The sequence below is a fragment of the Lygodium microphyllum genome, chromosome 1 (genome assembly GCF_053477565.2).
Source record: "Lygodium microphyllum isolate KBCC chromosome 1, Lygodium_microphyllum_v1.1.10, whole genome shotgun sequence".
NCBI lineage: Eukaryota > Viridiplantae > Streptophyta > Polypodiopsida > Schizaeales > Lygodiaceae > Lygodium > Lygodium microphyllum.
The window spans coordinates 170,682,240-170,706,211 of NC_141135.1; positions in this window are offsets into that span (position 1 = coordinate 170,682,240).

Consider the following 23,972-nt stretch of genomic DNA (forward strand, 5'->3'; position numbering starts at 1 on the left):
CCCCACGTAGCAAACTATCCCACAAAGCGTGGTTGCCTCAATTAGTGCAAAAACAAATGTAGATCCTTTCTGTTCCTCTTTTCTCAGAGCACACATAAATACAAACCAAAAAGCATAGGTTACCAAAGCTTCATATGGTGAATTTTCATGCCCATTCAACAACTACAAGCATTTCATTATTATAGACATCCATTACTACATCAAAACAAAGTTTACACTGATATAGAAATGGAAAATCATGATGAATTTCATGGGAAACCAAGTTGGTGACGAAGATGTTGCTGAACTCACATGTTTCCTCATAGAGCACAGAAATTGCCTCATAGAGCACTACATAGAACAATTCATAACTTTCTAACCAGATCTCGGATTGCCAAGCTTAAAAAATGAAAGTTGTAGCTCTCTTTCCAATCTATAACTCTCTAGAACAACTCAGAGCCAAATTCTTTGATATATTGTCCTAAAACAGCTCTACACAGCCTATAGTTCTAAATTTCTACTGCTCTATATAGCAAAAACACAACTTCTCTGTTCAAAAAGCACAAACTTGCAAACGAGAAGACACTCTCTTTGATTTTAGATTTTCATTTTAGCATACTCACAGATACATCTCAGCATATCTTGCATTGATGAAGAGTTGCAGGAGCTTCAAACTTTATGAACTCTAATTCATCATTTTCCTGGTTGCAAATCCTTCTAGATTTCCACTAACTCGAGTCCATGCATTCAACATCTGCCCATAATACATATTCTCTGCCACATACCCAGTTTCAGATGTAGAGATCCTTTACTTCCATTCTTCTCTACTAACGGGAAGCCTCATACAACAATTAACACACATCACTCTCCACATGATGAAGAGCAGTCCTCTGCTGTCTTTCACTCATAACCATACCTCAGAATAAATCTGTATACTCTATGCCTCATGCAGCAGTAAAAGAAAATAAGACAAAAGGAAGACTCTTATTACCATCATCTGAAAACTGAGAACTCGCATCAGCCCATTGACTTCAACAACCCTGACATCATGCTCCATGGCTCCAATAACTTCAGCTTCACAATCTTTTTCTTCTAAAAACTCGTTCTTCTTCTTTTGAGCTTTAGATTTCTCCCTTCTCTTCATGCTGCAAGATTCTTCTCTCTCTCTCTCTCTCTCTCTCTCTCTCTCTCTCTCTCTCTCTCTCTCTCTCTCTCTCTCTCTCTCTCTCTCTCTCTCTCTCTCTCTCTCTCTCATGCAGATTCTCTCTTGTGTTGAACCCTTCTCCACTTCTCTTCTTTAAAAAAAAAAACTCCTCATATTTTTGCTTTTTTCCCTATCTTACTAAGCTGCCCCTTTCTTCCCCTTAGTTCCTAGATGGTAAACATGCCCCTTGCCACATTAAATTCCACTTGAAGACTCAAAACTGAAAGTGAGAACACATTCCCTTCTCTTCCTGCATAAGGGGCGTGTCTCAAAATTGAAATATCACAACCACGTGTCGAACATGCACGATACCACTTGGGATTTTCATTTATCAACCGACTCTCACTACGAGTAAGTATTAGAAAGATAAAAAATAATATTTGCATGTATTACCCCACTTGACTTCACGTAGCATCATATCTCCGGTCACTCATTTTGACCCACCAACATGACGATCTACCGCTATTTATATAGTAATGGGGGGGAAAGAGAGGACGCTTGCTTTTTAGTGTTATCTAGAATTAAGCCACTTGTGCCTATGGCTATATGTATTGTACCTACAATGAAAGAAAATATTATAGATGAGTTAGTGAAGGGGATTGCTGGGACCTAAAATGAGCCCAACACTAGTCCTAAAGGCTCTAGCAAAGCTCCTATACTCTCCAAACAGTCCCCATGTCCTCATAGCTACGAGCATCTGGATAATGTGAAATGATCTATCTATCAAATGCAATTGTAGACATGAGTTTCAAATTGTAGTCCAACGTACTGCCCATCTTGACTCCAAGCAAAGGGAGTATCCTATACATGTAGGTGACTAACGTCATACACACAAATAGAGCACCTGCTAGTTGATTGTTGTGGCTCGTACAACTCTCCTACACCTCAAGGATTGGCCCCCAGGATGTACCATCTCAAACATAAAGAACAGACATGATAAGATCCTTTCATGGTACATACAATGATCTAGGAATATTTCAACCTCACATAACATCCCCCCAAAGATCAACGTGCTACCCTGCAACAAAGGAACCTCGCACCCTTAGTGTATGTCACAACTAGGCATATGAGTGTTATGCATCTGGGAGTTTCCCTTTTAATACCATGCTTAAATGCAAATGCAACTTGTATAACTCATTGTGCTTAAACAATTTCAACTATAAATCAGCCACATGTCGTGTGAAAACGGCCTCTTTATGATTTTATTTCTAATCTAGCATCATACTATGTTGCAAAGGGATAGTACTTAGCTAATCTGTGCTAGTATTCCTCTTCAAAATTAAATAAACTAAATTCTAAATGCCATAATGTGCAATGAAATCAAAACTCATTGAAATCTTATCTCTTTTCAATCATTCTTTCCCTATTGTTTAGGTTTTTCTTTCATATATAGGTTCAAAAGGGCTTTTTGTCATTTTTTAATGATGAATTATGTCTCTTATGATTCCGTGCTTGCATAGACGGATGAGTTGTGGATTGTGGTGGTTCGGGATGTTGGGGTCCCCAACCCAATGCTCCCTAACGCTCAGCAAAGTGTGGAAAAACTCACATGTGGGTGGGGATCCTATGCTCCGGAGGGAGGTAGGTGTTTTTTGGTTTTTGATCACTCGAGCACCTGAGAGGGAAAAGGGCCGAGTGATAAGTGCCCCTATTATGTAGGATGGCTCTTGGCTCAGGGAAACTTAAAGAGGCTCTGAGCTAGTAAATTCCTTGTTAACCGCGAATGGAGTGCGATCTCATACAACCCAATCTCCAAGGATTGGAAGGTCCTATCCTAGGCTGGCGACATTGTCTTTCTGTGGAAAGACGGATTTTATACCACTCTACAGAGTGATGGTTTTGGATGTTACTATGAAATAAAGTATTTGATTTTTGAATTGTTTGTTATGTGCTAAAGATTGAGTTTAACAAAACCCAGTTTAATAGAGTAATAAAAAAAGCTGCTTTTATATGTCCGGGTCTGTTGGAGGAGGCACCTCATAGAGCATGAAATTAAATTTAGAATATGGTGGGCACTGCACGGACTATATTGAATGTTGGACATTCTAAATGTTACCAACATGGACATACTTGGATATCTAAGAGAATATTGAGCATGTGAATGCATGCAAGGCTCATGAACATATTTTAAAAGTATTTTTAGATTAGGAAGATGGTATTTGGATATTATGGAAAGGACTTTGATATGCTTAAAAGCATGAAGGGAAAGCTAGAAGACATCTTAGCTAGGGAAAAGCTAAGGAATCAGTATAAAAGCTAAACAATGGAAGACTATATATATATATGCATGGCTTGTGTGTTTGAGATGGGGGGTGATGGAAGGCTATAAATATGTGATTCGGCAAAGAATATGAAGTGTCGCAACATCTCTTGGTGCTTGTTCGATCTATTGTTGAGGAGCTAGTCCGAAGTTGGTCACATTGATCATCATATTGTGGGTCATGAGGAATGGGGATTAGAGAAAGAATAAATTGATTATCCATTATGATTAGCCTAGTCGGTGTATTGGCGGAGGATTTCACTTCGATGAAGCGACGAAAAGGCGTTCATCGGCGTATCTTGCGGAGGATGATGGCAGGAAGCAAGTCGATGTGTGGAAGGAATCTGCAACTAGACTTATTGCTTAACTAGTCAGGCTGTAGCAAGGTTGGTCGGCGAGCATATATATATATATATATAGCGTAAATAAAGAGGGGGATGGCGCCTCCGGCTTCCGTAAAGTGAAGGGGTGGCTGCAGCGTCGATGCCGTCCGGGAGAGAACATTTGCGGCAATCGAAGTTGATGGTCGACCTGCCTGCGCCTTCCTGGGCCTGTTCTGAGGAAATTGGCGGGATGACAGCTGATTTCGCTAACCACAACATGACGTGAGGAGCAAGAAGCTGCAATTATGCGTGCGTACTCTAGCTGGCTGCGGTTGTATTTTATGGCGCCTGCAGTACTGATAGAGGAAGAGACGGCATTGATAATTCGATCGTTGCTGCCGCTGCGGCTCTCCCTTTGACAACATATTTATGTGCGTCGAGTCTCAGACAAAGCTCATCATCGAGTTCCTGGGCTGTATTAATGATGAAGCAGTACAGTTTATGCAGGTTGTCAGCTCAGGGTAGTTGGCTCCTTCTTCTCAAAGTTGGATGCCTGTAGAAGAATCCGTAAGGCCACATATGATATTGGGGGTGCATCCCCAGGTATAATTAGAAAGTGGAGATATCCGAGAGGTGACCCTACGAGGCTAACCAATAAATTTGGAGCACGAGTGATATCACAAAAGACTATATCACCTACTACCACAAGGAACTCTAAACCATTGCTATGTAGTAAAATGAATCAAAGTAGACAAATTTCTCCTATTTCCTAGTTATAATTAGCAAAACTATCACCATAAAATTATAACTAGTAAATCTATCGCTTTTCCTATATATAGTTAATCCTTTTTCTATAGTAAAATACAATCTTTTATATAATTAATCTTTTTTACATAGTAAAATGTAATCTTCATGATAAATAGACCTATTTCATGTACAATGAACCTTTCTAAATTAGAAGTATATTAATTTTCTATATAAAAACTAGCTAGATTTAGTACAACTATAATAAATTAATCACTTTTTAACATAAGTTTATTCTCTAAAAACAATTGTTGCAAGTGGTAAATTAATTATTTTCTTAGATTTTCTCTCTTCTTCATAATAGCTATATTTTTAGACCAAAGTAAATTATCATTCGTGAATTTTGCAAATGTAAAGCTTAAGCCTTGCTCGAGACATATGGGGATTGAGAGATAGAAGAGGGTCTTAAGATTGGCAAGGCAGATAGGAAATGCCTAGATGTAAGGTAGAATTAGAAATTATTGCTCACTTGTTCATTCACGATAAGTATAACAAGGGATCAATTTCCAGAAATTCATGTAGGACATTATCAAAGCCTTCCACTTAAAAGCATTCACATGGAAGGAAATCCTTCTTCACGAATCCAATGGGCTACCTGTGGTATTTTGGGCCTTCATAAGGGCCCACTACAGATAGGCCATACAGTGTTAGTGCAATGACTCAATCTTTAAAGGCAATTTCAAATCTTCCTCATTGGCTCCAAAATAGGATTTTATTTTACAAGTCTCAATCAACCACTATGGTGCTCATGATTTGAACTGAGGACCAAGTGCAATAGAACAAGGGAAACATACCACCCCAGTTTGTAGGACATGGAGGAAGAAGCTACTCGGATCAAAGTTGAGGAGCTCAATCGAGTTCTTGCCACCATTCGGGATGTAGTTTGCCACTACTAGTTTATGTGTTCATCTAACGCTAATGTACCCCACTCTACCCAAAGCACTCTCCATGCTGCTCCCTTATGCCCTCTTTGATGATAACATGGCTCATCCTTATTGCCAACTTTTGGATCCCATAAGCTTGCACATATTACTTTTTACCTTATTTAAACGCAACCTTAATGCATTTCTTAAAAGAAAAAGACATATGGGGATTGAAAATAGTGTAGGAGGGAGAACATGCATACTTAATACACATTAATGTGAGGATCGAAAGAATATTTAGGTCATTTTATGGCATACCACCATATGAGATTGTGATTGGTTTTACTTTGTGCAATAGATACCCTCATGAGCATAATAATTTGATTATATTATTAGCCAACATCTCACAATGTGCCATTGCGATGTATATAGCATGACTTTATTAGATAGACGTGCCATGATGAATTACAAATATTTTATGGGATAGGTGTTTTGGTATGCAATTAATATTTTCAAAAATAAAACAACTTAACATTCTCTCCTACACATGGAAGACACTCTAATATATAATCCGGTACCAGTATTTCATTAACTATTACTTCCTTAACATTTGATGTGAAGTTTAGATTGTGGATCTTAGTGTTCTCTAAACTTATGTTGCAAGGTTTAAAGGCTCAAGTGGTTTAAAAAATTTTAAACCAAGTTTAGGTTGTAGATCTTAACATTTCTTCAACTTACATTCATGGGTTCAAAAGGAACATAAAATGTGAAGTCCTTATTATCAAGTTTAGGAAAGGATATGGTGTGCAGATCGGGTGCTATATGCGTGTGTAGTGAATGTTGGAAGGTCCCCAAGAACAAAGAACTCTACAATCTTCATAAAAGAAAAAAGTGAGTTTGCACGACATGAGATGAAAAGACAATTTGGGTGCAATCTTCCCCCATGCCTTGTGTGAGTGCTTCACAAGGCATGTATTTATAGATTTATTTATCTCTAAGCTCAATAATAGCCCACTTTACAAATAGCATGCTTTTAGCTTTTGTGTTTGCTTTTGCCCAACTACAAGTAAAGCGTTTGGGGTTCAAAAGTTGAGCAGTGCCCAAATACAATGTCAAATAATGAAATATTAAATTGAGCGCTTTAATAAATAAGTGTACCTAAATAAATATTGGTGCCACACCTTTAGTGATAAGACTCACATCCATAAAAAATAGTAAATCTTCTAGGCATTTTGAATTCACACCACCACCCCGATGCTACCCAACACCATCACCACCTACTCTACACATCAAGTGAAGCATTCACAATTGTTAGAAAATAATAAGATAAAACCCAACAAAAGTGAATACCTAGCAGTCTTTAGCTACAAATAATTAAATAGGTTGGAAATCTGTCCTAACCTTAATTTAATTCAAGTGCGCACTCTAAACTCATAAGCATCCATTAATTTGATATATATTTTGTGGAATCACCTAAGATGGAATCACCCACGTGCACATTAAATTAATATGATGTCGAAAAAGAACAGGCATCCCCGTCAACTTCTTACACAAGGAATCCACCTTGTGTACGAGCCCCGGCAAATAAATATAATTTTACGGAATCCATTGAAAAACCTCACGGAATCCACCGTGGAATATAAACCTTACAGAATCCACCATGGAATATGCCTCCTGACTTTATATCCTTGGGGTGGGATAACAATTGTTCTCAATTGCTATTAGCTCAATGTGGAGCAAGCAGTGAGGGGTAAGCACTTAGATCGCAAGCGTGTATCCATTGGGCTTCTTTAACAATACGATTTTTAAACTTAACCAAATACCTAGAATATCTACAACCAATTCTAGTAGTCATAAAGTCAGCATCTATAAGGTAAAAATTACACGACGCAGTGAACAGAATCTGAGAAAGAGATAGAGATAGAGAGTACACAACAGATAAAAGGAGAATTAGAAAATTTATTTAGCTCCAAACAGCTGATGCAGAGATGGCTCTGTCCACCCATGTGCTTCCACAGTGAAGCTTAGATGGCAATCTAGATAAAAGATAGATGAAGAGCTTAAGGCTAGTTGGAACAACTCTGACTGGGTGAAAGATGGATCATCGATGGCTGTGAAGGGGTTTAGCTTTTATAGCCCGTGAAGATGGTTAGGTCGGCATGACCACCCTACCATATGAGCCTCCACTAGTTGTCTCTAGTGAATATTCCAGGGAATATTTTCTTTATTGTCAAGCTGAGGGCGCTGCCCCCGAACCCCACAATAGGGGCCCCTTTTAACTCCCTTACCCCGCAACTCGATGCATTGTGCCTCAAGTTGCTACCAGCTTAACTACTTAGTCCAACCCAAATTTTAGACCCACAATGGTCACCTTTTGCCATCCGGTCACATGGACCTCGTCTGAAATACAAGTCAGGACTCAACCAATGTCCGGGCTCATATTTGGCTTCTCCTCATAGTGGGAGCCTTACAACTTTGAGCACCATGGATCATTGGTCACTCCTTATGAGGGTGGAGCATTAAGCATATCTAACATAGAATAGTTTCAGGTTCAAGGATTTCAGTTTCTTCTTCTAGCAAAGTAAGGTTTTCATAGACAAGGTGGATAGGTAATTGGCCTCTAAAGGGTTGTAGTAAACTGATTTGAAAAGTATTATGGATCTTCCAGTGCTTGGGTAGTTCTAATCTAAATGCATTGTCATTGATCTCGTGACTTATTTTGAAAGGTCCATAAAACCTAGGTGCTAATTTAACAACAGGGTGTTTCTCAACACTTTGCAATCTTCTCTTTTCAATGTGTAACCATGCATAATCACTAACATTGAAACTCATGGCTTTTCTTTTCTTATTATCTTGTTTAGTGTATGATTGCTGGGCTTTCACAATCATATCTTTAACTTGAGAAAAAATAGTAGTATGCATATTGGCAATATCATCAACAGCTTTAACTTTATTTGACAATGATGTGATAGGTGTAGGAAATCTATGTCCATAAATGATTTCAAAATGTGCTTTTTGAGTAGTTGTACGTGGTGTATTATTGTATGCAAATTGAAGTAGATGCAATTGTGTATCCCATGTTTGTGGTTTTGAAATTGTGTATGTATGCAAAAGATCTAGAATTGTACTATTAGTAGCTTCTGTTTGTCCATTGGTTTCAAGATGGAATGCAAATGAGAAATCAATCTTAGTATCCAAATTAACAAACAAAGTAATCCAAAAATTATTGTAAAATCTAAAATCACGATAAAAAATAATAACTTTTAGCAAACTATGATTAGTGAAAACAATCCTAAAAAACAATTGTGTAGCTTGACATGCAGTTAATGTTTTCTTGCATGGTAGAAAATATGCTTGTTTGCTAAATCGATCTACTATAGTCCAAATCATATCATGATTAGCTTGTGCATTAGGCAAACCAGTTATAAAATCCATTGAAATATGTTCCCATGGATAGTCAAGAATTGGTAAAGGCATTAACATATTGCTTACCATGGTATCTCTTGACTCTTTGGCAAATTAAACACTCAAAAACAAAGTTAGAAACATCAGATTCCATTTGTGGCCCGTAAAAATCTTCAATCATTGTTCTTAAAGTGGAAGTAATACCTATATGGCCTTGATATGGGAGACAATGAATTTCGTGCAACACAAATGATCTAAATTGAACAATGACACACAATCTTTTCTCATAAAACATAAATCCATTAGAATAGGACAAAGAGTCAATTGGACTCAAGTTATTAGCAACTAATTTGTTTCAATCAGCTTGAAAACTGGGATCATGGTCATAGGTATCTTTCATAGGAATAAGAAAATCAAACGATAGAATGGAAATATTATGGATACATGGTCTTCTACTCAATGCATCTGCAACAACATTCTCTCTACCTGGTTGATATTGGATAAGTAAATGAAAACTTTGAATGAAAGCAACCCATATAATATGACAGTCAGAAATTTGTGGTGGCTAACTAAGGAGATATTTGATACTTTTCCGGTCAGTCATCACTACAGGGATATCAGGGGGAGGAAATGAGAGAGGGAGAGGGAGGGAGAGAGAGAGAAAGAGAGGGAGAGGGAGAGGGAGGAAGTGGGAGAGGGAGGGGGAGGGGGAGGGGGAGGAAATGAGAAAGGGAGAGTGCATTCTCTCTCTCTTTTACTTGTTTTTTGTATAATTTGTGTACATTGAGAGAGGGAGAGGAAAGAGAGGGAGAGGGAGGGGGAGGAAATGAGAGAGGGAGAGAGAGAGAAAGAGAGGGAGGGGGAGAGGGAGAGGGAGGGGGAGTAAATGGGAAAGGAAGAGGGAGGGAGAAAGAAAGAGAGGGGGAGGGAGAGGGAGACATTAAACATAATAGGGAAATGAGAGAAGGAGAGGAAATGAGAGAGGGAGAGGGAGAGGGAGGGAGACATTAAACATAATGGGAAAATGAGAGAGAGGGAGAGGGAAAGGGAAGAAATGAGAGAGGAAGAGGGAGGGAGAGAGAGAGAGAGAGAGAGAGAGAGAGGGAGAGGGGGAGAAAATGGAAAAGGAAGAGGGAGGGAGAGAGAAAGAGAGAGGGAGGGAGAGGGAGACATTAAACATAATAGGGAAATGAGAGAGAGAGAGGGAGAGGGAGAGGGAGAGGGAGAGGGAGAGGGAGAGGGAGAGGGAGGGAGACATTAAACATAATAGGGAAATGAGAGAGGGAGAGGAGAGAGAAAAGGAAGAGGGAGGGAGAGAGAAAGAGAGAGGGACGGAGAGGGAGACATTAAACATAATAGGGAAATGAGAGAGAGAGAGAGGGAGAGGGAGGGAGACATTAAACATAATAGGGAAATGAGAGAGGGAGAGGAGAGAGAAAAAAATGAGAGAATGAGAGGAGAGAGAAAAAGAGAAAAGATGTTAAATATAATAGGGAAAGAGAGAATGAGAGGGTGAGGATGAGAGTGAGGGTGAGGGAGGAGAGGAAATAAGAGAGGGAGAGGAGAAAGAAAAAGAAATGAGAGAGAGAGATGAGAGAGAAAAAGAGAGAAAAATCATTAAACCTAATAGGGAAAGAGAGAAAGAGAGGGTCAAGGTGAGGGAGGGAGAGGAAATGAGAGAGGGAGAGGAGAGAGAAAAAATGAGAGAGAGAGAGGAGAGAGAAAAAGTGAAAAAGGAAAATGAGAGAGGGAGAGAGAGAGAGAGAGAAATGAGAGAGGGAGAGGGAGAGGAGAGAGAAAAAGAGAGAAAAATCATTAAACCTAATAGGGAAAGAGAGAAAGAGAGGGTGAGGGAGAGGGAGAGAGAGGAAATGAGAGAGGGAGAGAAAGAGAGAAAAGAAAATAAGACCTTACAATAAGCTCATCCTAGGCTCATAGGGGTTAGGCTGATCCTCAACAAACCTAAGGGATATATGGCTAGAGAACCCTAGCATACTTGTGTATCCTAGCATAATGTTCTTCCTGCAAAGAGACCTCTCATACATGGGGCATGTCCTAGCCTCCACCACACAAGTATACAACAAAGGCAATCAGCCTATCAGTTAGAAAAACATTCATTTTTCATAACGTAAATCCAAAAATAAATTTGGATATTCCATAAAAATCAATCTCTTCTTAAAAAGACAAATACAAAAAACTAAAACAGCATCATTCATATGCTTCGTAAAACTAAAACAGCATCACCACAAGATCTCTTAGGAAACTCATCCTCAACTATCAATTTTAATTAAAAAATATAATATAAAATCACTTGCAAAGAAGGACACTCTTTTATCATTAACCCTCTTTTTTCCTTAGAATAGTCTTAGGAACAAATTTCTGCTCTAACAAGCATATATTTGAGCATAATAACTATTTTAAGGTTTATTCCATGAGTAGTAGTAGTATATATGCAAACATCAAGCTAGAGATCATGCTTTGGTATTGTGGAGATCCCAAACTCATGCCCTCAAAGAGATTGTAGTGTGCAATAGTGTGGAGAGAAGGTGGGTGAGTTATAAATGGTAAAGGAGAATTCTATTGATGATGGAGAGAAGATGAGGTGAATCGCTAATTCTATTCTTAGTGAGTGCAACCTACCCATAGTATGGCATCCATAACCGATTGAAATCAGTAAGACTTTGAAATCCTACCTCGAGTATTATAACTATTGTTTTGTGGTGGATTTTCTTGCCATAATTCAATGTCAATTTGTGCTTGTGTTTTCCACGGTGTATTGACTATGGGTGTCAAATGCTCTAGTCGGATATCTCTCTCTTTCTCCTCTCTCTTCTCTCAACCATTCTCTCTCCCTTAATCTTCCCTCTTTCTCTCTTTCTATACTCTCCCTAAATCCTTCTATCTCCCCCTATCTCTTTTCTCTCTCTATCTCTCTTTCTATTTCTACCTCTCTCACTTCTCTCCTCTTCTTCTCTAACTTTACTCTCTCCCTAACTCTTGTCTCTCTCTTCATCTCTATATAAGTAGTCGTGGTCGTGGTCGTGGTCATGGTCATCGTGGTCGTGGTCGTGATCGTAGTCGTGGTTGTATTCGTAGTCATGGTCGTAGTGATCGTGGTCATGGTCGTGGTCATGGTCATGGTCGTGGTCGTGATCGTAGTCGTGGTCATGGTCATCGTAGTCGTGGTCATGGTCGTGGGTCGTGGTCATGGTCGTCATAGTCGTGGTCATGGTCATGGTCGTGGTCGTGGTTGTGGTCATAGTCGTAGTCATAGTCATGGTCGTCATCGTCATCATCGTGGTGGTCGTGGTTGTAGTCGTAGTCGTGGTCGTGGTCGTAGTCGTAGTCATGGTCATCATGGTCGTGGTCGTGGTCGTGGTCGTGGTCGTGGTCGTGGTCGTGATCATGGTCGTGGTCGTAGTCGTAACGTAGAAACAGAGAGAGAGATGGAAGGAGAGGATAACAATTTAAGAAAGAAAAAAAAGAGAGAGATGGAAGGAGAGGAGAACAATTTAAGAAAGAAAAAAAGAATGATAACAAAAACAAATTGTTTGTCGTAACATAGACAAAATGGAAAACTATGAAGGTCTTGTTGTTCAAGATTGCGAGGCGTATCTTAATCAGCGTGTCCCATGTCCTTGCTCTCAATGCAAGCTGGCAATTAGACAAAAATGTCGATTGTTTATAGAACACGTACAACGATTTGGCGAGTTTCAATCTGAGATCATTGATCAGGCGATTGCGGATTTTCAGCAAACGGTAAGAAAAGATAATATCAATCATGCATTGTACTCGCAAGCTAATTGAATACCATATACAATAAGATTGGGTCTAGCTAGAAAATTTTCTATCTAGGGAGGTGACGTCTCGTCCCAAGGAGGAGTGCACCCTTTGCGGCCAATTAGAAGAGTTTGTGGGCGTTTGATGGATGAAGTGCATGAGCCAATCCACCACTTGCAAGGCCAACCTATACCGTCAATTCTAGAGGAGACAGGCAGCCTTCTAGACCTACCTACAATCTTGGAGCCTGAGATGGAGGCAATGATCGATGCATTGATTCCCATGGATGAGACTTATGATCCGCTTAGAGAGGAAGCATCCATACCATTATATGATGGGTGATGAGTATCTCCGCTGAAGACACTGCTTGCACTCTTAAGTGTGCAAGCAAAATACGGGTGGAGCGATGCGAGTGTGACCGAGTTGTTCAAGTACCTTATACATACGCTTTGTTGATTTTTTTTCGGCACTATTATTAAAACGTTTGTGATTTTTCAAGATGTTTTATGATTTTTTTCAGGTTATTGAAATATCATATATTACCACCTGCAAATACCATGCCTGAGTCTTGTGATGATGCATGACATGTTTTACAAAAGCTTAGCATGGACTACAACAACATCCATGCATGTATCAATGATTGCATACTGTTTCAAGGAGAATACGAGACTATGGAGACATGTCCAAAGTATAGTGCTCACAGGTATCGATATGACTTGTAAGGGTAAACCATCCCTCAAAAAGTTCTTAGACACTTTTCGCTTATCCCCCGCATAAACCACATGTTTCGTACGTCTGGCATGGTGAGCTTGACAACGTGGCATGCATAGAATGGGCCCAGAGATGGAGTTCAACGAATATCAGCGGATTCACGCGCATGGAGCCACATTGACTCTACCTTCCCAGGCTTTGCCCGAGAGCCAAGGAATCTTCGGCTTGGTCTTGCAATGGATGGCGTGAACCCATTCGGCCTACTCTCAACTTCTTACAGTGTGTGGCCTATAGTCCATGTCAACTACAATATCCCTCCATGGATTTCTATGGAGAAAGGACATCTCATCCTTAGCTTACTCGTCCCCGGCTGCTACAAAGTCAAAAATATGGACGTGTATCTTCGTCCATTAGTTGATGAGCTTAAGATTTTGTGGGAGGAGGGGGTCACCGTGCAAGATATGAGCAAGCGCGATGGTCGACGGTCTGCCAATATTCGAGCCATTCTCATGTGGACGATGCATGACTTTCCGAGATTCGGAGAGTGCTCAGGTAAAATGGCTTCCGTTCTCGTTGGTAATATCTATATTTTATCTTGTTCAAGCTTGTATTCACTAGGTCGTGGTGTTGGAACAAGTCTGGTTACCTCATGTTATCATGCATATCCATTGTGCCGGCCACAGTTAGACTCCCGAAGGTCATGAACCATGAAGAAGATGGTATATCAAGGACACGCCGCTTTCTTGCCAAAGGGTCATGAACTTAGGGAAGGTTTTCTTGGACGACCTCCAATACATATGAATGCCACAAAGCTGGTACAAGCTGAAAATGGTCCACACGGAGTCACATCCAAATGGAATGCAGTGGTTCTCAATTTTCTACAAGTTGTCATATTGGATCCACTTACATGTCAACCACTTGTTGGATCCCATGCATATTTTCAAGAATGTGGGCAGCTTGCTATGGGATCACATCACAGGAAAGAGAGATACTATAGGGGCACGAATGGATTTGAAGGAGGTAGGCAAGATGGAGGCGCTTTGGCCGCAGTCGAGTGCTGATGGTCGCATGCAGCTACCTCATGATCCTTGGGTTTTGTCCACTAAAGAAGAGTGCATCGTGAAGCAAGTAGTCAAGTCTATCTGCACTCCGACGGGTATAATGTGTTCTCTCAAGTCTGCATTTTCTAAAGATGACCAATTATCAGGGCTAAAATCCCATGATTGGCATAAGATATGTCATGTTTGTACTACGAATGGATTGTAATTAGCGTGCACATTTTGCTATTTAGAGTGTAGCCATTGTTCATAATGTTTTCTCATTTGTGGTAGTTTGTACTACCGATCGTGATCGCAGGATGTCTTACTCCAGAAATACGCGGGGCCATTTACAGGTTGTTGACTTTGGTGCAATGGATCTCACAGAAGGAGATTAAGACGTCCTCTATTGAATCCACGAGACGGGGAGCAATGGAGACAGTCTGTCTCTTTGTTGTCTAGCAGTATGCTCATGATACAAATCCACCTTCTTGTGCATCTTGTAGATGAAGTGGAGATTGCTAGACCTATCCATACGCGATGGATGTTCTTCTTGGAGTGCTTCATGAAAACCCTGAAAGGCTTTGTGCAACAACGAGCTTGGCTAGAAGGTAGCATGGCTAAAGGTTGGTTGGTGTCTGAGGCACTAGTGCATATTTCATAATGGCTACCAATGGTGGATCCAGACAACAAAATGCTATGGTCGCTGAAGAATGATGATAGATTGACTAGAGATATGGTGGTTGGAAATGGGGTAGAAAAAAGAATGGATGCTATAATGGAGGAGAAGGTGAATCGCTTTTGTATGTTGCACCATGCCTCTATGAAGACGTGGCTCGCCAAGTACAAGATCGCTAGGCAAGATCGAGAGGAAGCGCGATCTGAATTTTGACGTAGTATACATCATCGACCGATTTGATATCCCGAGAGCATGGAGGAGATGCCGCGGTTCATGTCAACACGATGATTGCATGGAGCTTTGATCGTAGTGTCACGCAAAGGGGCAGAGGTCTCAATGGAGGAGTGGAAATTCTTGAGAGGATGTAATCCAAATGTAATGAGGTGTTTAGGATTTGTTATATCTATATTTTATATGTGACATCTAATTTGAGTGTTTCAATATACAGTACAAAATATGTAGTGTAGCGTGGTCACACGGATGGCATTTTCGTGTGGAGTTATTGGCAAAATGTGCTCCACAATGAACTGTGGTATCATGGCAAGGTTTGAGCAGGAGAGCCGACAATGAGCAACGAATCCAAACACGGTTATAGATGAGATGGAGTATTTTGGGAAATTGCAAAGTATTGTTATGGTGGATTACCATAGCTTCGCCATGATACCATTCGATGTGCAGTGGTTCAAAGTGGTACTTGAAGGAGCTAGAGCAACAGTTCGACGAGGTCCATCTGGATTTCTCAAAATAGATTTCGAAAAAAAATGGACGGATTTGTGCAACACCTTTGTGTTGTCCGCCCATTGTGAACAGGTGCATGAACTCATTTGTTTGTTAATTGTATTACGATATGGTACATGTTACAATAGTTTAAACTCTCTTGTACGTGTTTGTGAACAAGTAATCTTCTATCCAAACCCCCGACAACCTCGATGGTGGTATGTTATACCTTCAGCTCCTTGAAGTGCGAGAGTATATGATCAAAGCAATGTTCCGAGCATAGATGAAGACAATATGCAAATAGAGGGGTTGATATTGCAAGGGGTGGAGGCCACCGAAAGCTTGGAGCCAGCATCGGCTAACAATAATAGAAATACAGGAGTCCAAGAATTCTTTGAGAACGAGATGGACTCATCCTTTTGTGGTGACATGTCTATCGACCTTCCAGTATATGCGGAGTTGTGTCAGGAGATTGACATGGGACCATAGGATACTTCATACTTGGAGCATCCACTTACTCAATTCATTGACCAATTGCTTATAAGGATACATAAGATATGCATTTTAAGTGAGATCATTTTTTTAGGATTTATATTACCGTGCTTTGTATGATTTAAATTGATTATGCTAACATCATTTTTTGTCTGTGCAGGTGACATTTTCAGGATAAGTCGAGAGATGAGAGATGAGGAGTTGCAAAATATCTTCATGTGCATGTCTCCAGACTAGATCGCAAGATTCAAAGACATGGCAGACCAAGAGCTATCTCGGACATCGTCAGGCTGCTCTGCTAGATCTACTTTGGGGAGATCGGATGCTTCAGCTTCGAGCAGACGAGGTCGATGCTCCAGACTTAGGCCAAAGGGAGGGAGTGCTTCAGGGTCATGGGAATGTTGCAGAGATACGGAGGTAGTGAGCCCGCGGTCGGCACGGGATACAGGTGCGACTCCTCGCTCTTGTGGCAGTTCGAGGAAGCGTGGCTCAAGCTCAAGTGGATGCTATGGAGGCACGGACGGGGTGTCTCCATCTCATTGTTCTGCTAGAGTTGTGTCACCTCCAGGATTTGTCACACGTGTGGGGACGTTTACTCTAGTTACTCGATATTACCTCGGTCGGTACACCAAATGCACATAGGTCTCCTGGATATGCCCACGAGCATGGACGCAGGTGGGAGAGGACCCATCTTAGGCATACCCCAAGGGGATATGCTTATCTAGTCGATGATAGATCAAGAGCCATCATCATGAATGATGAGGGGAGGAGGGTGATGGCTCGCATGAGAGAGTTGTGTCAATAAGTTTTTCGACACAACGTCTTAGATCATTGGAAGAACATACCGAAGGGGAGCAAGGACTACATAGTAGCATCCTTGCATGAGGAGTTTCCTATTCCAGCCTCAGTAGATAGATTTTCTATGGGCTGGATGATGGATTGCATGCATGTATATATGTCACACAGACGATCGGACACACACAAGGCACTCAAGAGTGGGGCTGCAAAGCCCAAGTGGCTAGACGCGGACGACTGTCGTCGACTGAGGGAGGAGGCTACAAATTTTCCAGGACATTGGAGTCAACAGCGCGAGGTGGCGAGGACACAACTAGAGGCCGAAGTAGTCCATCATCTTGGGAGTGGCGGCCATATGACATATTTGGAGGACTTTGTAAGTTTTTCTTTTGTTTTGCTTGTTTATTTTTTTGCAATATCCTTTGTACTGACAATCATGTTTCTAACAGTTAGTATTTTATTTTCTTTGCAACACTCCATTACAAATCGCAATCCGACTGGCCTTGAGACTCGATATGCAGAGAGGCACGGTCTCACTGCATTGATCGACCAATTGTATAGACGCGGCGGCCCTGTAAGTCACTCATCTTTCTTGTCCATAGTTACCATGTTTAATTAGAATGCATTATTGTATGATGGACTAATGTGTTGTTGTTTCTTTTTTTTGCAGAGTCCGTTCGATGCTCCTTTGCGAGACGGAACAAGCTTTCGGATGGCGAGGATATGTAGCTCACCCTTGGATCCCTGGAGCTCACACACCTTTCTTTTTTAGTCGCCTGATCTATGTAGACATTTTCTATGTAGTAGTGATATCTTGTCATGATTGTACCAGTCGCTTTCATTATGCGATCATGTATTTATTTCATGTATCAGTGTTATGATTTCAGTATACTTTGTTTTTGTTTACACGAGCATTGTACACAGTGCAGAAACTATTTTGTATGGCCCAAATAAATCACACACTGCTATATGTGGCAGGGTAGCTTGTTGCCTTGCCACAAAAAAAAATCCCTATTACCATCGCTATTAGCATCGCAAATTTACTGCTCGAGTCGTTATTGTCATCGTTATTAGCATCATAGAGCGTCGATATCAGAGTCGTTATTGGCGTCAGTATCAGCGTTGCAATTGCGACGCTCATACCGATGCCAGTAACGATGTTGATACCGATTGTTCTATGGCGTCGCCAATAACAACGCTTTTTGCGATGACGGGGGCAAATTTTGTTCTTTACATTTTTGTCGCTTTTAACATCGATATAAGGCCTATATCTTGTAGTGAGTTTTAATCAAACATTCGGATCCCATTAGATAGTATTTCCATTGATATAAGGCTTGAACTATAGCTAATAATTCTTTATTATAGGTGGAATGCTTTAAATCATAAGGTTTAAGTTTGCAACTAGAATAGGCTATGGGATGTGAATCTTGTATTAGAACAACTCTTATTCCTGATCCGCTAGCATTAGTGACTACTAGAAAGAATGGTCGATTAAATCAGGTAATTGCAAGATATATGCATGCGTTAAAGCATGTTTCAACAAATCAAAAGACTGTTGCTAGTTTTTAGACCAATGATACACAACACCTTTCTTTAACAATTTCGTCAAAGGCAATGCAAGCAATGAAAAATTTCTCACAAATTTTCTATAAAAGCTAGCAAGGCCTAAGAAAGAACATAACTCATGCACATTTTAGGGATTGGCCAATTCAAAATTTCCTCTATCTTTTTAGGATCAGCACGAATACCATGAGAAGAAACAATGTGACCTAAGTATTCAATTTGGGTTTGGAAAAATTTACTCTTGTTAGGGTTAGCATATAATTGATTCTCTTTCAACAATTTAAAAACTAACACTACAAGATACATACCTCATACCGACGTTCAATGCGACAAAAATATTCATTAAAAAAATTTTCCACGTCGTCGCTAAACACGTCGGTATTAGCAACACCATAGAACCGTTGCTATTTGTGTCACTATTTACATCACTTTTGTGACTCAAATAGTGACACCTATAGTAAATTTGCAATGCTAATAGCGACGGTTACAAATAAAAAAATGGTAGCATGGTAGCTATGTGCTGTATTTGGGATATACGAAAGAGTTACAGTAAGGTGTACAATGGTCGTCAAAATGAAGGCAAAGTGTACTTGAATACACAACTAGATTGATACATAACATAGATACAAGATCGCTTAATGAAAGCGCTTATGGAATCATAGCAAGATACAAAGGATGATAAAATAACATAGTGCATAGAAAATGCCTACATAAATCATAGGACCAAAAAAGAATAGGATGTGCACTCCATGAATCCAAGCATGAGCTATAGATCCTCGGCATTCAAAAGGTTGTCCCACTGCAAAGGAACATCGAATGGACTCTGCAAAAGAAGAAATAACTACATATCAATCCATCATACAATAATGCATTTTAATTAAAATTAGTAACTACAAATAAGAAAGATGAGTGACTTATGGGACCATTGTGTGCATACAATCTATCGATCAATGCAGTGAGACCATGTCTCTTTGCATATTGAGTCTCCAGGCTGGTGGGATCGTGGTTTGTAATGGAGTGTTGCAAAGAAAACAAAATACAACTATTAGAAATACGATTATAAGTACAAGCCATATTGCAAAAAAAAAGAAGCAAGAAGAACAAAAGAAAAACTTACAAAGTCCTCCAGATAAGTCCTGTGGCCGGCACTCCCAAGATGATGGACCACTTCTGCCTCTAGTTCTGCCCTCGCGACCTCGTGCTGCTGTCTTCAACATCCTAGAGAATCTATAGCCTCCTCCCTGAGTCAGTGCCAGTTATCTATATCTAGCCACTCGGGCTTTAAGGCCCCACTCTTAAGTGCCTTGCATAAGTCTGATCGTATGTGTGACATGTATGCACGCATGCACTCCATCATCCAGCGTGCGGAGAACCTATCTGTTGTGGTGGATACTGGAAACTCCTCATGCCAAGGATGCTACTATGTAGTCCTTGCTCCCCTTCGATATGTTCTTCCAATGATCCAAGACATTGTGCCAAAAAACTTGTTGACACAACTCTCTCATACAAGCCATCACCCTCCTCCCCTCATCATTCATGATGACGGCTCCTATCCTATCATCTACAAGGTATCCATACCCCTCTAGGGTATGTCTAAGATGTGTCCTCTTCCACCTGATGTGATCGTGCTCTTGGGCATATCCAGGAGACCCATGTACATATAGTGTACCCATGGGGGTAGCACCCATAGGGCTGCCACCTGCGGAGGACGACTGAGCAAAAGCTGGAGTGACTTGAGTTGATGTCCCCACAGGTGTGACAAATTCCACAAGTGAAGCAAATCCAGTAGAGTGACGAGGAAAAGGCACTACGTTGGTACCTCAACAAGAACCACCTAAGCCACGCTCTCTCGAACCTGCATGAGAGCAAGGAGTAGCACCCGTATCTCGAGTCGACCGCGAGCTCACCACATCCACATCTCCGCAACATCCCCTAGAACCACTCCTTTCATTCGGCCCAAGTCTAGAGCATGGACCTCATCTACTCCAAACCGATGCATCAAAGCGTGCCAAAGTAGATCAAACAGAACCGCATGATGGTGTCCAAGATAGCTTATGGTTCGCCATATCTCTGAATCGAGTCATCTGATTTGGAGACATACATGTAAAGATCTCCTGTAGCTCCTTGTTGCTCATCCCTCGACTCATCGTGCTGTCCAAATGTCCACAAAGGTCACCTGTACAGACAAGAGTTGATGTTAGCATAATCAATATAAAGATTCAAGCAAAGCATAGTAATATAACTCTAAAAAATTTGATCTTATTTAAAATGCATATTCTAGAGTACCCTTATAAGCAATTCATCAACAAATTGAGTAGGTGGATACTCCAAGTATGATGTAGCCTATGGTCCCATGTCAATCTCCTAACATAACTCCGCATACAATGGAAGGTCGATAGAAAGGTCACCACAAAAGGATGAGTCCACCTCGTTCTCAAAGAATTCTTGGCCTCATGTCTTTCCCTCATTGTTACTCGATTCTGCCTCCTCTACATGCTCCAAGCTTTGGGCGGCCTCTACCCCTTGCAATATCGACCCCTCTATCTGCATGATGTCCTCATCTACGCTAGGAACATTGCTTTCATCATATACTCTCGCACTTCAGGGAGTTGAAGGTACAACATACCACCATCGATGTTGTCAGGGGATTGGATAGAAAATTACCTATGCAAAATCACATACAAGAGAGATTTAACATTTGTGACATATACCATGTCGTAATAAAAGTTTAAAAAACATGACTTCATGCACCTGTTCACAATGGGTCGGTAATGCAAACGTGTCACACAAATCCGTCTCAGAATCTATTTGAGAAATCCAGATGGACCTAGTCGAATAGTTGCCCCGGCTCCTTCCAGTACCACTTTGAACCACTACACATCAAATAGGATCATGAAGAAGCTATGGTAATCCACTATGATAATACTTTGCAAGTTCCCAAAATACTCTATCTCTTCTACAACGTTGTTCGGATCCATGGCTTGCCGTTGGCTCTCTTGCTCAAACTTTGCCACGACACCACAATCTGTTGTGGAGCACATTTTGTCAATACGCTCCACGCGAACACGCCGCATTGTATATTTTGTACTGTACATTGAAACGTTTAATTAGTTGTCACATATAAAATCTAGATACGATAGCTTATAAAACATGTGTTCACCTATGGACTGCATCCCCTCGAGAATTTTCACTCCTCAATAGAGACCTCTATCCCTCCGCGAGAAGCTAGGATTAAAGCTCCATGCAACCATCGCATAGACATAAATTGCAGCAGCTCTTCCATGCCCTTGGGATATTGAATCGATCGGTGGCGCCTACTACGTTGAAATTTGAATCGTGCTTCTTCTCAATCTTTCTTGGCTTGGTCGTACCTAGCGAGCCACATCTCCATGGAGGCATGGTGCAACATACAAAAATGATTCACTTTCTCCTCCATTACAGCATCCATCATTTTTAATATCCTGTTTCCAACCACCACATTTCTGATTAGTCTATCATCATCCTTCAACAACCATAGCATATTGTTGTCTAAATCCACTGTTGGTAGCCACTGTGAGATATGCACTAACGCCCTGGACACCAACAGCCTTCAGCCATGCTACCTTTTGGCCGAGCTCATTGTTGCACAAAGACTTTTAAGGTTTTCATGAAGAGCTCCAAGAAGAACATCCATCACTTATGGATAGGTCCTCCAATCTCTACTTCATCTACAAGATGTACCAGGAGGTGGGTTTGTATCGTGAGCATGCTAGTGGACAGGTACTTCTCAAAGAGACAGACCATCTCAACTACTCCTCCCCACCTTGCAGATTCAATCAGAGGATGTCTCGATCTCCTTCTGAGAGATCCATTACACTAAATTTGACAACCTGTGAATCACCCCGCGTATTTTTAGAGCGAGGCATCCTACAATCACGATCAGTAGTACAAATTGCCACAAATGAAGAAGCATTACGAACGACTACACTCCAAATAGCAAAATACACAGGGCACTTACAATCCATTCATAGTACAAACCTAACATATCTTATGCCAATCATGGGATTTTAGCCTTGATAATTGGTTGTCTTTAGAAAACAGGGATATGAGAGAACACATCGTACGTGTCGGAGTGCAGATAGACCTGATAATATGTTTCACAAAGCGCTCTTCTTCAGTGGACAAAACCCAAGGAATGCAAGTTAGTTGCAAGCAACTATCAACACTCGACTGCGGCGAAAGTGCTTCCATCTTACCTACCTCCTTTAAATCCATTCATGCCCCTATAGTGTCTCTCTTTCCTTTGATATGGTCCCATAGTAAGTTGCCCACATTCTTGAAAATATGCATGGGATCCAACAAGTAGTTGATTTGTAAGTGGGTCCAATACGACAACTCATAGAAAAGTGAGAATCACATCCCATTTGGATGCGACTCTGTGTGGACCATTTTCAGCTCTTACCAGCTTTAGGCATTCATTCGTACTGGAGGTCAGCCAAGAAAACCTTCCTTGGGTTCATGACTCTCCGGAAAGAAACCGGCGTGTCCTTGATATACCATCTTCTTCATGGTTCGTGACCTTCGGGAGTCTAACTATGGCCCATACACACTAGACATGCATGATAATCTAAGGTAACCAGACCTGTCCCAACACCTCTATTTAGTGAACACAAACTTGAATGAGCTATGATAGATATGATCAACAAGAAAAAAATCCTGGCTTACTCGAGCACTTTCTGAATCTCAAAAAGTCATGCATAGTCCACATGAGAATAGCTCGTATATTGGTGGACCGTCAACCATCACGCTTGCTCATATCTTCCATAACGACCCCCTCCTCCCACAAAATCTTAAGCTCATTGACTAATGGATGGAGATAGACATCCATATTCTTGACTTTGTAGCGGCCAGGAACAAGCAAGCTAAGGATCAAGTGTCCTTTCTTTGTAGAAAGCCATGGTGGGATGTTGTAGTTAACAAGCACTACAGGCCACACACTGTAAGATGTTGAGCAAAGATCGAATGGGTTCATGCCATCCATAGCAAGACTAAGTCGAAGATTCATTGGCTCTCGTGCAAAGTTTGGAAAGGTAGAGTCAATGCAGCTCCATGCGCATGAATCTGCTGATATTCATTGGACTGCATCTGTGGATCTATTTTGTGCATGCCATGTTGTCAAGCTTGCCAAGCCCGATATACGAAACATGTGATGTATACGGGGGATAAGTGGAAAGTGTCTAAGAACTTTCTGAGGGATGGTTTGCCCTTGCAAGTCCAGTCGATACCTATGAGCACCACACTTTGGACATGTCTCCATAGTCTCGTATTCTCCTCAAAATAGCATGCAATCGTTGACACATGCATGGATGTTGTTGTTGTCC